The sequence below is a fragment of the Carcharodon carcharias genome, chromosome 10 (assembly GCF_017639515.1).
Source record: "Carcharodon carcharias isolate sCarCar2 chromosome 10, sCarCar2.pri, whole genome shotgun sequence".
In the NCBI taxonomy this organism is placed as follows: Eukaryota; Metazoa; Chordata; class Chondrichthyes; order Lamniformes; family Lamnidae; genus Carcharodon; species Carcharodon carcharias.
The window spans coordinates 24,090,896-24,103,674 of NC_054476.1; positions in this window are offsets into that span (position 1 = coordinate 24,090,896).

Below are 12,779 nucleotides of genomic sequence, written 5' to 3' on the forward strand. Positions count from 1 at the left end.
TCCTTTAGTGGGCATTAATTGATAGAAGGTCATCCACAGGTCTTACTACCACAGACTTGATGGAGGTGGAAAGGTGGCGAAGCCCTCCTGCACCACCCCCCCACCTGATTAAATGCCACTGCTGCAAAAACTCAAGGAGGCATATTGCATGAAATACACATACCCCACCCCCGCCCCTGCCTGCCCAGCTGGGAGAATCAGTTAGCCTGCTTCGTGGAACTACAAAGCAGACTGCCTTTTTCCAGTAACGAAGCAACAACTCAGAAGAAGGGTGATCCAGGTAAATGCCTGGGCCTCATCTATACTTTTCTACTAGGACTTCTGTACCAATGCCTAGAAGACTAAATCATCTTGATGTGCCCATTGTCATCGTGGAAGTGATCTCAACTGGAAAATTATCCAGCATCAGTCTTCAACCTGCTGACTCTGTGAAAGAATACAGCATTGGACTTTCGATTCTGAACTGCTGTGAAACAATAATATTTATTTATTCTGTGGTCTTTGGCCTGTACCTCTTTCTCTATCCCTCTTTTAGTGTATGAATGTAGCAGGGGCTACGTAGTGACAGCACAATCACCCCCTCCAAATTTTTGAGTGTGTGCAAATATGTTAACCTTCTGATTTTATCTTATATCTGTGGGGTTTTTAAATCAAAATTGGCTCTCACTCTCTCAAAAATCGAGGGGTTGGGAAATATGCCACCACTTGTAAGGGAGGATAATCAAAATCAAAACACCCTTCTGTTTACGGGTGGTGAGAGATGAAATCAGGGCTGTTTAAAACCCTGTCTTGTCAGTAACAGAAATTAGGAGCTCAAGTCTGGGAAGACCCAATCTGAATTTGGCCAGAGTCCAAGTTAAGAGATGAGCCACATCGGATACAAACGAATCAGTTGGAAGCCAAAAAAGGGAAAACTCGGTGGCTGGAACAAATTTTAAAACACAATTAACAACGCAGCGAACCCCTTTTCCCCTAACACTAAGAAAATGGTTACTTTTGATGTCTAGATGTTTGTACCAGTAAGGGCATTTAAATGGTGAAACATTGGCGGCCCTTAGCACAGAACAATTGAAAGCTGTAGGGAGGGAGGTACAGTTAAAATTGCTCAGCGAATGAAGTGAACTGATCCAGTTGTTGGTGGAACATTTGGATTTCACATTACTGGTAGAGCAGCTGGAGGCAGAGCTCAGCCATGACTCTGAATCCCCTCCCCAAGCCAATTTTGAGCTGGAAAAGCTCGAATTTCAGAACAGGGAAAAAGAAAAAGGGAACGAGAGAAGGCGAGAGCAAGGGAACGAGAAAGGGAAAGAGAATTTCAGTTCTGAGAATTGGAAATAGAGCTAACAGCTCAAAGGGAGAGAGAGAGACCAGGCAATTGGAGAGCCTTAGAGGTCTACTCCATGCTGCCTCCTGAAGTGTCCCTGAATTATGAGCAGACCAAGGCTGCCATCCTAAGTGCCTATGAGTTCGTCTTGGAGGCCTATTGACAACAATTCCAGAAAGTTCGTAAGGAACCTACACAAACCTACATCCAGTTTGGGCAGCTGAAGCAGAACAACTGATGGCTAAGATCCCTAGGAATCCCACATACCTATGAGGGAGTTGCATGAGCTGGTATCGTTGGAGGAGCAGAGAATCCTCTCAGTCAGGGATGCAGCAGTCCTTAATGTTGGAGGGAAAGTTAAACCTACCCTCCCCTACGCCAAGCTCTCCCTGAAAACCAAAGCACTGCTCAGTGGAGTGGGAGGAGGATCTGAGTTGCCCTCCTCCATATGGTCCACTTACAGTATGACCTTGTGTCAGGCCCTGTTACAGTAGGAATTGTCCCTGAACTACCAGTAGCAGGAATCGATTTCCTCCTTGGGAACAATTGGTTGGCAGCAAAGTGTTAGCCAATGAAAGAAAAGAGGCCCAGAAAGGTAAAATAGCACCCCTAAACAATGATTGAAGGCTGCTCGGATGTAGCAAGGCCGAATCCACACCAGTAAAATTAAAAGAAGTCCAGGAAAGGCCCCTAGAATCTAAATATATATTCACCAAGTATACCAGAATTAAATAGGGACTAGAGAAGGCCTAAAGCAGGGAAAGAAATAGTGAAGGAGATGCTAAGTAGCTAAGGAACCTGAAGAAAGGCCCGGATGATAAGCCCAGAAAGGAAAAACACAGAAGGTGCAGAAGGAGGCCATTTGGCCCATTGTATCTGCACCAGCTCCTCAAATGAGCATCATGACTTAGTGCCATTTTCCTGTTTTTTCCCTGTACCCTTGCACATTGGTTCTTTTCAAGTAATCATCTTTTACCGTCCTGAATGCCTTGATTGAACCAGCCTCCACCACACTTCGAGGCAGTGCATTCCAGATTCAAACCACTTGCTGGGTGCAAAAGTTTTTTCTCACGTAATTTAATTTTGCAAATCACTTTAAATCTGTGCCCTCTTGTTCTCGATCCTTTTACGAGCGGAAACAGTTTCTCCCTATCTACGCGATCCAGCCCCCTCGTGATTTTGAACACTTCTATCAAATCTCCTCAACCTCCTCTCCAAGAACAGTCCCAACCTCTCCAATCTATCATCACAACTCAAGTTTCTCATCGTTGGAAGCATTCTTGTAAGCCTCTTCTGCACTCTCTCCAATGTGTTCACATTCTTCCTATCGCATGGCACCCAGAACTGTACACAGTATTCCAGCTGAGGTCCAACTAGTGCCTTATATAAACTCAGCATAACCTCCCTGCGCTTGTATTCTATGCCCTGATAATAAAGCCCAGGATACTATATGCTTTATTAACTGCTCTTTCCACCTGTCCTGCCACCTTCAATGATCTATGCACATATATATCCAGGTTCCTCTGCTCCTGCACATCCTTAAGATTTGTACCCCTTATTTTCTGTTGTCTCTCAATGTTCTTACTACCAAAATGAATCACCTCACACTTCTCTGCATTGAACTTCATCTGCCTCCTATCTGCCCACTTCACCAACTTGCCTATGTCCTTTTGAAGTTCAATACTGTCCTATTCACAGTTCATAATGCTTCCAAGTTTCGTATCTTACGCAAACTTTGAAATTGTCACTGCACACCAAGGTCTAAGTCATTAATATATATTAGGAAAAGCAAGGGTCCCAATACCAACCCCTGGAAACTCCGCTAACAAACCTTCTTCCAAAGAAGATCCATTGACCATTACCCCTGGTTTCCCATTACTCAGGCAATTTTGTATCCCTTTTATTCCATGACCTATAACTTTTCTCACAGGTCTGCTGTGTGGCATTGTATCGAACGTCTTTTGAAAGTCCATGTACACCACATCAACAGCATTACCCTCATCAACCCTCTCTGTTAACTCTTCAAAAACGTCTAGCAAGTTAGTTAAACACACTATACCCTTTAGAAGTCCATGCTGACTCCGTGCCCCTGCAATTTCCTCTCTTACTTCTTTCAGCTTTCGAGAATGCATCTCATCCGGTCACATGCCTTATCAACCTTAAGTACCAACAGTTTATCCAACACTCCGTCCTTATCAATTTTGAACTGTTTTAGTGGCAGAGTTTCCTCTTCTGTTACCATGGCCTCGGTAGCATTTGCTTCCTTGGTAATGACAGATGCAAAGTATTCATTTAACACCTCAGACATGCCTCCTGCCTCCATGTGTAAATCCCTAATCGGCCCTACTCCTTTTACCACTGACTTACTATTTATGTCCCAATAGAAGACTTTGGGATTCCCTTTTATGGTAGCTGCCAGTCTTTTCTCATAATCTCTCTTTGCTTTTCTTATTTGCTTTTTAACCTCCCCACTGAACCTCTTGTATTCCGTTTCGTTCTCGATTGTATTTTCTACCTAACACCTGTCATAAGCACACTTTTTCTTTATCTTAATTTCTATTTCCTTTTTCATCCAGGAAGCTCTGGATTTGTTCTCCCTATCTTTCCATTTTGAGGGAATATACCTTCACTGTACCCAAACCATTTCTTCTTTGAATGTAGCCCATTGCTCAGCTACAGTTTTTCCTGCCACCTTTTGGTTCCAGTCTATTTGGGCAAGCTCTGTTCTTGCCCCATTGAAGTCAGCTCTCCCCCAGTTAATTATTCTTATTTGGAATTGCACATTGTCCTTTTCTACCACTTATCCTAAACCTTATGATACAATGATTGCTGTTTCCTAAATATTCCCCACAGACACTTGATCCACTTGGCCCACCTCATTTCCAAAAACCAGGTCCAACAGTGCATCCTTTCTTGTTGGATTAACACATACTGCTGTAGGAAATTCTCCTGAACATACTTTAGAAACTCTTGCCCCTCTCCACCCTTTACATTACCACTGTCCAAGTATACATTCGGTAATTAAAGTCATTATAACTACTCTATAATGTTTGCATCTCTCTGTAATTTCCCTGCAGATTAGTTCCTCTACATCCTTCCCACTAGTTGGCAGTCGATAGACTACACCGAGCAATGTAATTACAACTTTTTTGTTCCTTAGCTCTAGCCAAATTGATTCTGTCCTTGAACCCTCTGGGACATCCTCTTTCTCCAGCACTGCAATGCTCTCCTTAACCAATACCTCCACCCCTCCTTCTTTTCTTCCCTTCCTATCTTTTCAGAATACCTTGTACCCAGGAATATTTAACACCCAGTCCTGCCCTTCCTCGAGCCAGGTTTCTGTTATTGCCACAACACCATATTTCCACAGGGCAATCTGTGCTTGTAACTCTCCAATCTTATTTACCATACTCTGTGCATTCACATACATGCACAATAACCCTGATTTAGACTTCATGGCTGTTTCCCTTACTCTGACTGGTGGTGAGTGGAGAAATCAGAGTTGTTTAAATTAAACATCCTCCTGTCCCTGACAGATGCTTTATTACATTAAAGGCACTATATAAATGCAAATTATTATTATTACTGTATTTTTCCATTCAGGGGTTTGGAATTGAAACTATTTTCCAATTGTTTATTTATAAAACCCCCACATTTTCTTGCAGGGCTGAAGTATCATTCTGAACACGTCCAAAGTTTGAAATGAACATGATAAATAAAAGTCTCAATTTCAAAATTAGATTTGATGCAAATAAACTTTTAATTTTGTTTGTGAGCTCAATTAAGTAATCAGCAGTCGGAAGAAATGAAAAGAGAAAACGCTGGAAAAACTCAGTAAGCCTGGCAGCATCCATGGAGAAAGGAACAGAGTTCATGTTCTGAGTCCATATGACTCTTCTTCAGTGCAGCTATAAATAAGAGCCAGATGGACTCAAAACATTAACCCTGTTGACTCTAACTTAATATTCTCTATACTAGTGCTATCTGTCTCTCCCAGTATTTTGTGCACCTTGGTATTCCTCTTTAATACTCTATCCTGGTTCCCACATCACTGGCGAGTTAGTTGAAAGCCCTCCCAACAGCACTAGGAAAACATCCCACAAGGAACTCAGTCCTGGCTCTGTTCAGGTGCAACCTGTTCGGCTTGTACAGGTGCCATCTTCCCCAGAGCCAGTCCCAGTGTCTCAGGAATCTCCTGCACCATCTTTCCAGCCACACATTCATCTGCCTCATCCTTCTATTTCTGTATTCACTGGTACGTGGCACTGGGACTAACCTGGAGATTACTACATTTGAGGTCCTGCTTGCTAATTTTCAACCTCGCCCTAAATTCTGATCGCAGGACCACATCCCCCTTCCTATTTAAGTTATTGGTGTCAATGTGGATCACGACCTCTGGCTGTTCACTGTCCCCCAGAAGAAGGTCCTGCAGCCGCTCGATGACATCCTTGACCCTGCACCAGGGAGGCAACATACCATCCTGGAGTCACGTCTACAGCCACAGAAACTCCTGTCTGTTCCCCTAACAAATCCCGTATCACTATTGCTCTTCCACTGTTCTCCCTCCCATCTTGTACAGCCGAGCTGCTTGAGGTGCCACACACTTGGCTCTGACTGCACTCCTCTAAGGGACCAATGCCCTCACCAGTTTCCAAAACGGAAAACCGATTAGCGAGCGGGACCTCAGGGGACCCCTGCACGACTTGTCTGGTTCTCTTGGATTGACTGCCAGTCACCTATTCCCTTTTTGCCTGCATGCTCCTAGCCTGCAATGTGACCACCATTTGAACGTGCTATCCACGTAGCTCTCAGGCGCGCCGGTGCACCACATTGACTCCTGCTATCACTCGAGCTCTGAAACCCGGAGCTCAAGTTTGTGTAGCTGACAGCACTTCCTGCACATATGGTCATCTAGGACACCAGCAGTGTCCATGACTTCCCACATATTACAGGTCATGCTTTCCACATGACTGATCTGCCCTGCCATGTCTTAACTTTACTTCCCATACGTTAACTTTAATGTTTCAGATTTCCAGAATCTGCAGTATTTTGCTTTTAACCTGAATTTACTTTTGGTTTACTTATGTTACTTTATTTTACTGGCTTAAATTTACTCCCCTATTTCTAGTGTTTCTTAAATCCAAATAGCTACTTCTTTAAAGACAATACGCTATTTTAATTTGCAGCTATTTAAAGATGTTCCCTAACAGCAGTGTCTCACTAACCAATGAACTTACGGTTTTCCTATGATGTCACTCTTAGTTTTTTTTTTCAAACCTGTCGTTCTCCAACGGGTTCGCTCTCTGCCTCTCTCCTGGGTAAATGTAGGCCTTGAGCCTTGCTCTCTCTATATATCCTTGCTGTCTCCTCCAACCAGGTTCGCTCTCTGCCTCTCTCCTGGGTAAATGTAGGCCTCGAGCCTTGCTCCCTCTATATATCCTCACTGTCTCCTCTGTGTTCTCCAACCAGGTTCGCTCTCTGCCTCTCTCCCAGGTTAAAAAAAACCAAGGTTAAGGACTTGCCTGAAATAGGGCTGGCAGAAACCTACTTTTCGATATTAAATAAGGACAAAGGGAGTTCCCAAACCAATGAGCAGATAGGGAGCCAGGTGCCTCCCCTAGTCGAAAAGCCACAAGGGAGTGTAGCTGCACTGCACCTCCACTTTAGGGAAGAGGAGGGGATATAGAGCAAATTAGGAGAGTGCCCCCTCCAAAGTCAAAGGCCCTGGCTGGGAAGCCATTGAATGGCCTGGCCGGTAGCTTTATGGCGAATTTAAATGTCAACCAGAAAAGTTCCCAAATTGGCCTCGAAAAAGTGAGAGTGATGCCTCACTTTGTTGAAAAGCCACCTGGAGGTACAGCAAAAGCTGACCATCCCCATCCCACATAACTAGCCAGTAGAGGAACCCAAACCAGGTTGCACTCCATGCTCACCCCCTTAATGCAGAATCGCAAGGTGACTGGAACAGCCCCATACAGTTAAAATGATCCATAACAACCCACCAGGCTACAGCCCTGACATCTGTCTGGTACAGATGCGGAAGAGGCCCAAGCCTGAAAACCATCTTCCTATCATCCAGGAGCAAGAAGGCTGTCCCAAGTTCAGGAGCCAACGCATGCCTGTAGTCATGCCAAGCCAAAACACCCAGCACCAGAAGCTGGAACTCTCCAGTTGTGCTAGCGCCTGAGCTGGACCCTGAACAGGAAGCCCCTAAAGAGGCTAAAGTCCCTTTAAACCACCCCAAACTCCTCACCCTCAGCCTAACCACAGTCCCTGGGTCTGAACAGGTGAACCCACAGGTTACCAAAGTGAACAAGCAGGAGCTAAGCTGGACAAGAGCAACTCAGTCCTATGATCCAAAGGCCTGGCACCCCCAGAGTGAGGTGTCCAGCATTTCTGTGTGGATTGCCCAGGGCAGCTTGACCATCACTCATCCCTGAGTGCTAACCACCCTGTACAATCCCCAGACCCTTTAAAGGTTCCTTAAGCAGGAGTTGCAGAGCTCTGACACCAAGGGCTTTGCTCATGCCTGCTCCCCAACAGAGGGGATTCAGAACTCTAGCCCCAAATAGCCTTCCCCATACAGATGAATTTTGAATCCTCCCAAGTCACCTAAACCTCCCAAATCCCAGGACTGGACAATGTCCTTGCTGGTGCACTGTCCTGGGTTTAAACCTCAAAAAACAGAAATGCAGCAAAGAACTGCCATTGCCTCTGCCAGCTGCGTGTCTGGCATGACTTTAAATTGCTGGCTATGACTCAACCAAAAGGAACTTCCTGGCATTTAGAACAGCTGCCACCTTGTTATCTCTGAAGAGACGCTAATGACCCTTGTGACTGCAGAGATCAAATCCAAGAGAATTGTACAAAGACCATTTACATTCCTGAGGCCAAGGCCTAGCCAATGGAGACAACCAGTCTGATATGACAAAAGATCCCAAAACCTCTTTTGAAATTATTAATGGTTAAAATAGTCATTTGGTAGCACAGAACTTGAGTAATGCTGAAAAAAGAAACATGTCGAAGCTTTTGCCTTGCACTCATCAGGACACTTTGTAAGAATACAAAATAAAGGGAAAACAATAATTTATAATATATGAGAAAAGAGTGCTGATTGGTTGGCAAGTGAACTCTGATTGGTAGGGGTGTTGCCATGGAGAACACAGTCAAAATTGGACCACACCAAGATTGAGGAACTGAGAAATATGTCACTGCTTATAAGGGGAAAACCAAAATCCAAAGCACCTATCTGTTTATGGATGGGTGGTAAGTGGAGAAATCTGAGTTGTTTAAATTAACACCCTCCTGTCCCTGACAGATGCTTTATTACATTAAAGGCACTATATAAATGCAAATTATTATTATTACTGTATTTGTCCATTCAGAGGTTTTGAATCGAAACTATTTTCCAATTGTTTATTTATTTATAAACCCCCCACATTTTCTTGCAGGGCTGAAGTATCATTCTGAACATGTCCAAAGTTTGAAATGAACATGATAAATAAAAGTCTCATTTCAAAATTAGATTTGGTGCAAATAAACTGTTTTAATTTTGTTTGTGAGCTCAATTAAATAATCAGCAGTCGGAAGAAATAAAAACAGAAAACTCTGGAAAAACTCAGTAAGCCTGGCAGTATCCATGGAGAAAGAAACAGAGTTCATGTTCCGAGTCCGTATGACTCTTCATCAGTGCAGCTATAAATAAGAGCCAGATGGACTCAAAACATTAACCCTGTTGACTCTTAAATGCCCTCTGAATGGCCCGGCAAGCCACTCAGTTGTAACAAACAGCTACAAAGTCACAAAAAAGGAACAAAACCGGACAGACTACCCGACATCGACCTAGGCACCGAAATGACAACAGCAAACTCAGCCCTGTCGACCCTGCAAAGTCCCCCTTAGTAACATCTGGGGGCTAATGCCAAAATTGGGAGAGTATCTGACAGACTAGTCAAGCAACAGCCTGACATAGTCATCCTCACGGAATCATACCTTACTGATAATGTCCCAGACCCTGCTATCACTATCCCAGGGTATGTCCTGTCCCGCCGATAGGACAGACCCGGCAGAGGTAGTGGCACAGTGAGCGAGTTGCATGGGAGCCCTCAACCTCAACTCCGGACCTTATGAAGTCTCATAAGTATCAGGTCAATCATGGGCAACGAAACCTCCTGCTAATTATCACATTCCACCCTCCCTCAGCTGATGAATTAGTACTCCTCCATGTTGAACACTATTTGGAGGAAGCACTGAGGGTGGCAAGGGCACAGTATGTACTCTGGGTGGGGGATATAGTGTCCACCACCAAGTGTGGCTCGGTAACACTGCTACTGACCGAGCTGGCCGAGTCCTATATGACATAGCTGCTAGACTGGGTCTGCCACAGGTGGTGAGGGAACCAACAAGAGGGAAAAACATACTTGGCCTGATCCTCATCAACCTGCCTGCCACAGATGCATCTGTCCATGACAATATTGGTAGGAATGACCAATGCACAGATGTTGTGGAGACGAAGTCCCATCTTCACTTTGAGGATACCCTCCATCGTGTTGTGCGGCACTACCACTGTGTTAAATGGGATAGATTTCGATCAGATCTAGCAACTCAAGACTGGTCATCCACGAGGCACTGTGGACAATCAGCAGCAGCAGAATTGTACTCGAACACAATCTGTAACCTCATGGCCTGGCATATCCCCCACTCTACCTTTACCATCGAGCCAGGGGATCAACACTGGTTCAATGAAGAGTGCAGGAGGGTATGCCAGGAGCAAGCACCAGAAATACCTAAGAATGAGATGTCAACCTGCTGAAGCCATAACACAGGATTCCTTGCATGCCAAACAAGATATGCAGCAAGTGATGGTCAGGGCGAAGCGATTCCACAACCAATGGATCAGATCTAAGCTCTGCAGTCCTGCCACGTCCAATTGTAAATGGTGGTGGACAATTAAACAACTCACTGGAAGATGCTACACAAATATCCCCATCCTCAATGATAGAGGAGCCCAGCACATCACTGCAAATGATAAGGCTGAAGCATTTGCTACAATCTTCAGCCAGAAGTGCCGAGTGGATGATCCATCTCGACCTCCTCTGGAGGCCCCCAGTATCACAGATGCCCCTCTTCAGCCAATTCGATTCACTCCATGTGATATCAAGAAACGGCTGAAGGCATTGGATGCTGCAAAGGCTATGGGCCCTGAAAATATTCCAGCAATAGTACTGAAGATTTGTGCTCCAGAACTTGCTGCGCCCCTAGCCAAGCTCTTCCAGTATAGCTACAACACTAGCAGCTAACCAACTATGTGGAAAATTGCCCAGGTAAGTCCTGTACACAAAAAGCAGGACAAATCCAAACTGGCCAATTAGCGCCCCATCAGTCTACTCTTGATCATCAGTAAAATAATGGAAGGGGTCATCAACAGTGCTATCAAGTAGCGCTTGCTTAACAATAACCTGCTCACTGACACTCAGTTTGGGTTCCGCCAGGGCCACTCAGCTCCTGACCTCATTACAGCCTTGGTTCAAACATGGACAAAAGAACTGAACTCCTGAGATGAGGTAAGAGTGACTGCCCTTGACATCAAGGCCACATTTGACCGAGTGTGGCATCAAGGAGCCCTAGAAAAACTGGAGTAAATGGGAATCAGGGGGAGAACTCTCCGCTGGTTAGAGTCATACCTAGCACAAAGGGAGATGATTATGGTTGTTGGAGGTCAGTCTTCTCAGCTTCAGGACATCACTGCAGTAGTTCCTCAGGGTAGTGTCATTGGCCCAGCCATCTTCAGCTGCTTCGTCAATGACCTTCCTTCCATCGTAAGGTCAGAAATTGGGATGTTCACTGATGATTGTACAATGTTCAGCTCCATTTGTGACTCCTCAGATACTAAAGCAGTCCATGTCCAAATGCAGCAAGACCTGGACAATATCCAGGCTTGGCCTGACAAGTGGCAAGTAATATGCGCACCACAATGAATACTGTGGCTACAAGAGCAGGTCTGAGGCTAGGAATAGTGCGACAGGTAACTCAACTCCTGACTCTACAAAGCCTGTCCACCATCTACAAGGGACAAGTCAGGAGTGTGATGGAATACTGCCCACTTGTCTGGATGAGTGCAGTTCCCACAACACTCCAGAAACTTGAAACCATCCAGGACAAAGCAGCCTCTTGATTGGCACCACATCCACAAACATGCACCCCTTCCACCACCGACACACAGTAAGAGCAGTATGTACCATCTACAAGATACACTGTAGGAATTCACCAAGGCTCCTTTGATAGCCCCTTCCAAACCCACGACCACTACTCCAAAGAAGGACAAAGGCAGCAGATAGACGAGAACGCCACCACCTAGAAGTTCCCCTCCAAATCAATCACTGTTCTGATTTGGAAATATATTGTCGTTCCTTCACTGTCACTGGGTCAAAATCCTGGAACTCCTTCCCTAACAGCACTGTGGGTATGCCTACACCACATGGACTGCAGCGGTTAAAGAAGGCAGCTCACTACCACCTTCTTAAGGCAACTAGGGACAGGCAATAAATGCTGGCCCAGCCAGCAAAGCCCACATCCCATGAATGAGTAAAAAAAAAAATACTTGACTCAAAATGACTGTGCTGTAAATTAGAATAGCTGGAATGGAAAACTCAGATTTTTGTGCCAATGTGTGGACTCTGGGGATGGGATGAGCCATATTCTGTCACTGCTAATATTGGTACAACTCTGGCTCTGCTTTCTTGGTCAATATTTCTGCCAGTGGCCCAGGGCCAATTGACATTACAGCCAGGAAATTGAGAGTCTGGTGATTGATGGTGGCTATGTGATTCTTTGATAGTGGCTGCTGCTGAAGATTCCAAAAGCATTATAGTTTTATACCGGCTTGCATACTGTAAAATATTGTAATCACTGTACTGATATCCTTGAACTGCTGAGCCAAGGAACATTATACCAAACTTCCATTATATCATCTAAGACTTGAGACCATTTCTAGTCTTAAAAGTCTGCTGACACAGTACTAAAATGTAATAATAACTTAACTTTGTTCTTTTTTGGTACCATTTATCTTGAGAAGTTATGTCTACTTTGTAAAGTTTATTGAAGATGCAGTAATTCCACGTGTAATGTCAGTTGAAATCTAGTTAATGAGTAGAATTTACCTCTTCCTTTGCCTTCCCAGTTTAAGTTGAACATTTCCACTGAGCCTTCTGCTGACGTATTTTCTCAATTAATATTCAAACTTTATGCTGATCTGTATAATAGTACTTTGCCTAGGATTCTTAATTTGACAAAAGAAAGACTTTCATTGATGCATAGTTCTTTTTATGACCTCAGCATGTCCCAAAGCCCCTTACAGCCAATGAAGTAATTTTTGAAGTGTAATCACTGTTGTAAAGTAAGAAATGGCAGCCAATTTGTGCACAGCATGCTCCCTCCAAAGGCAATGTGATAATGA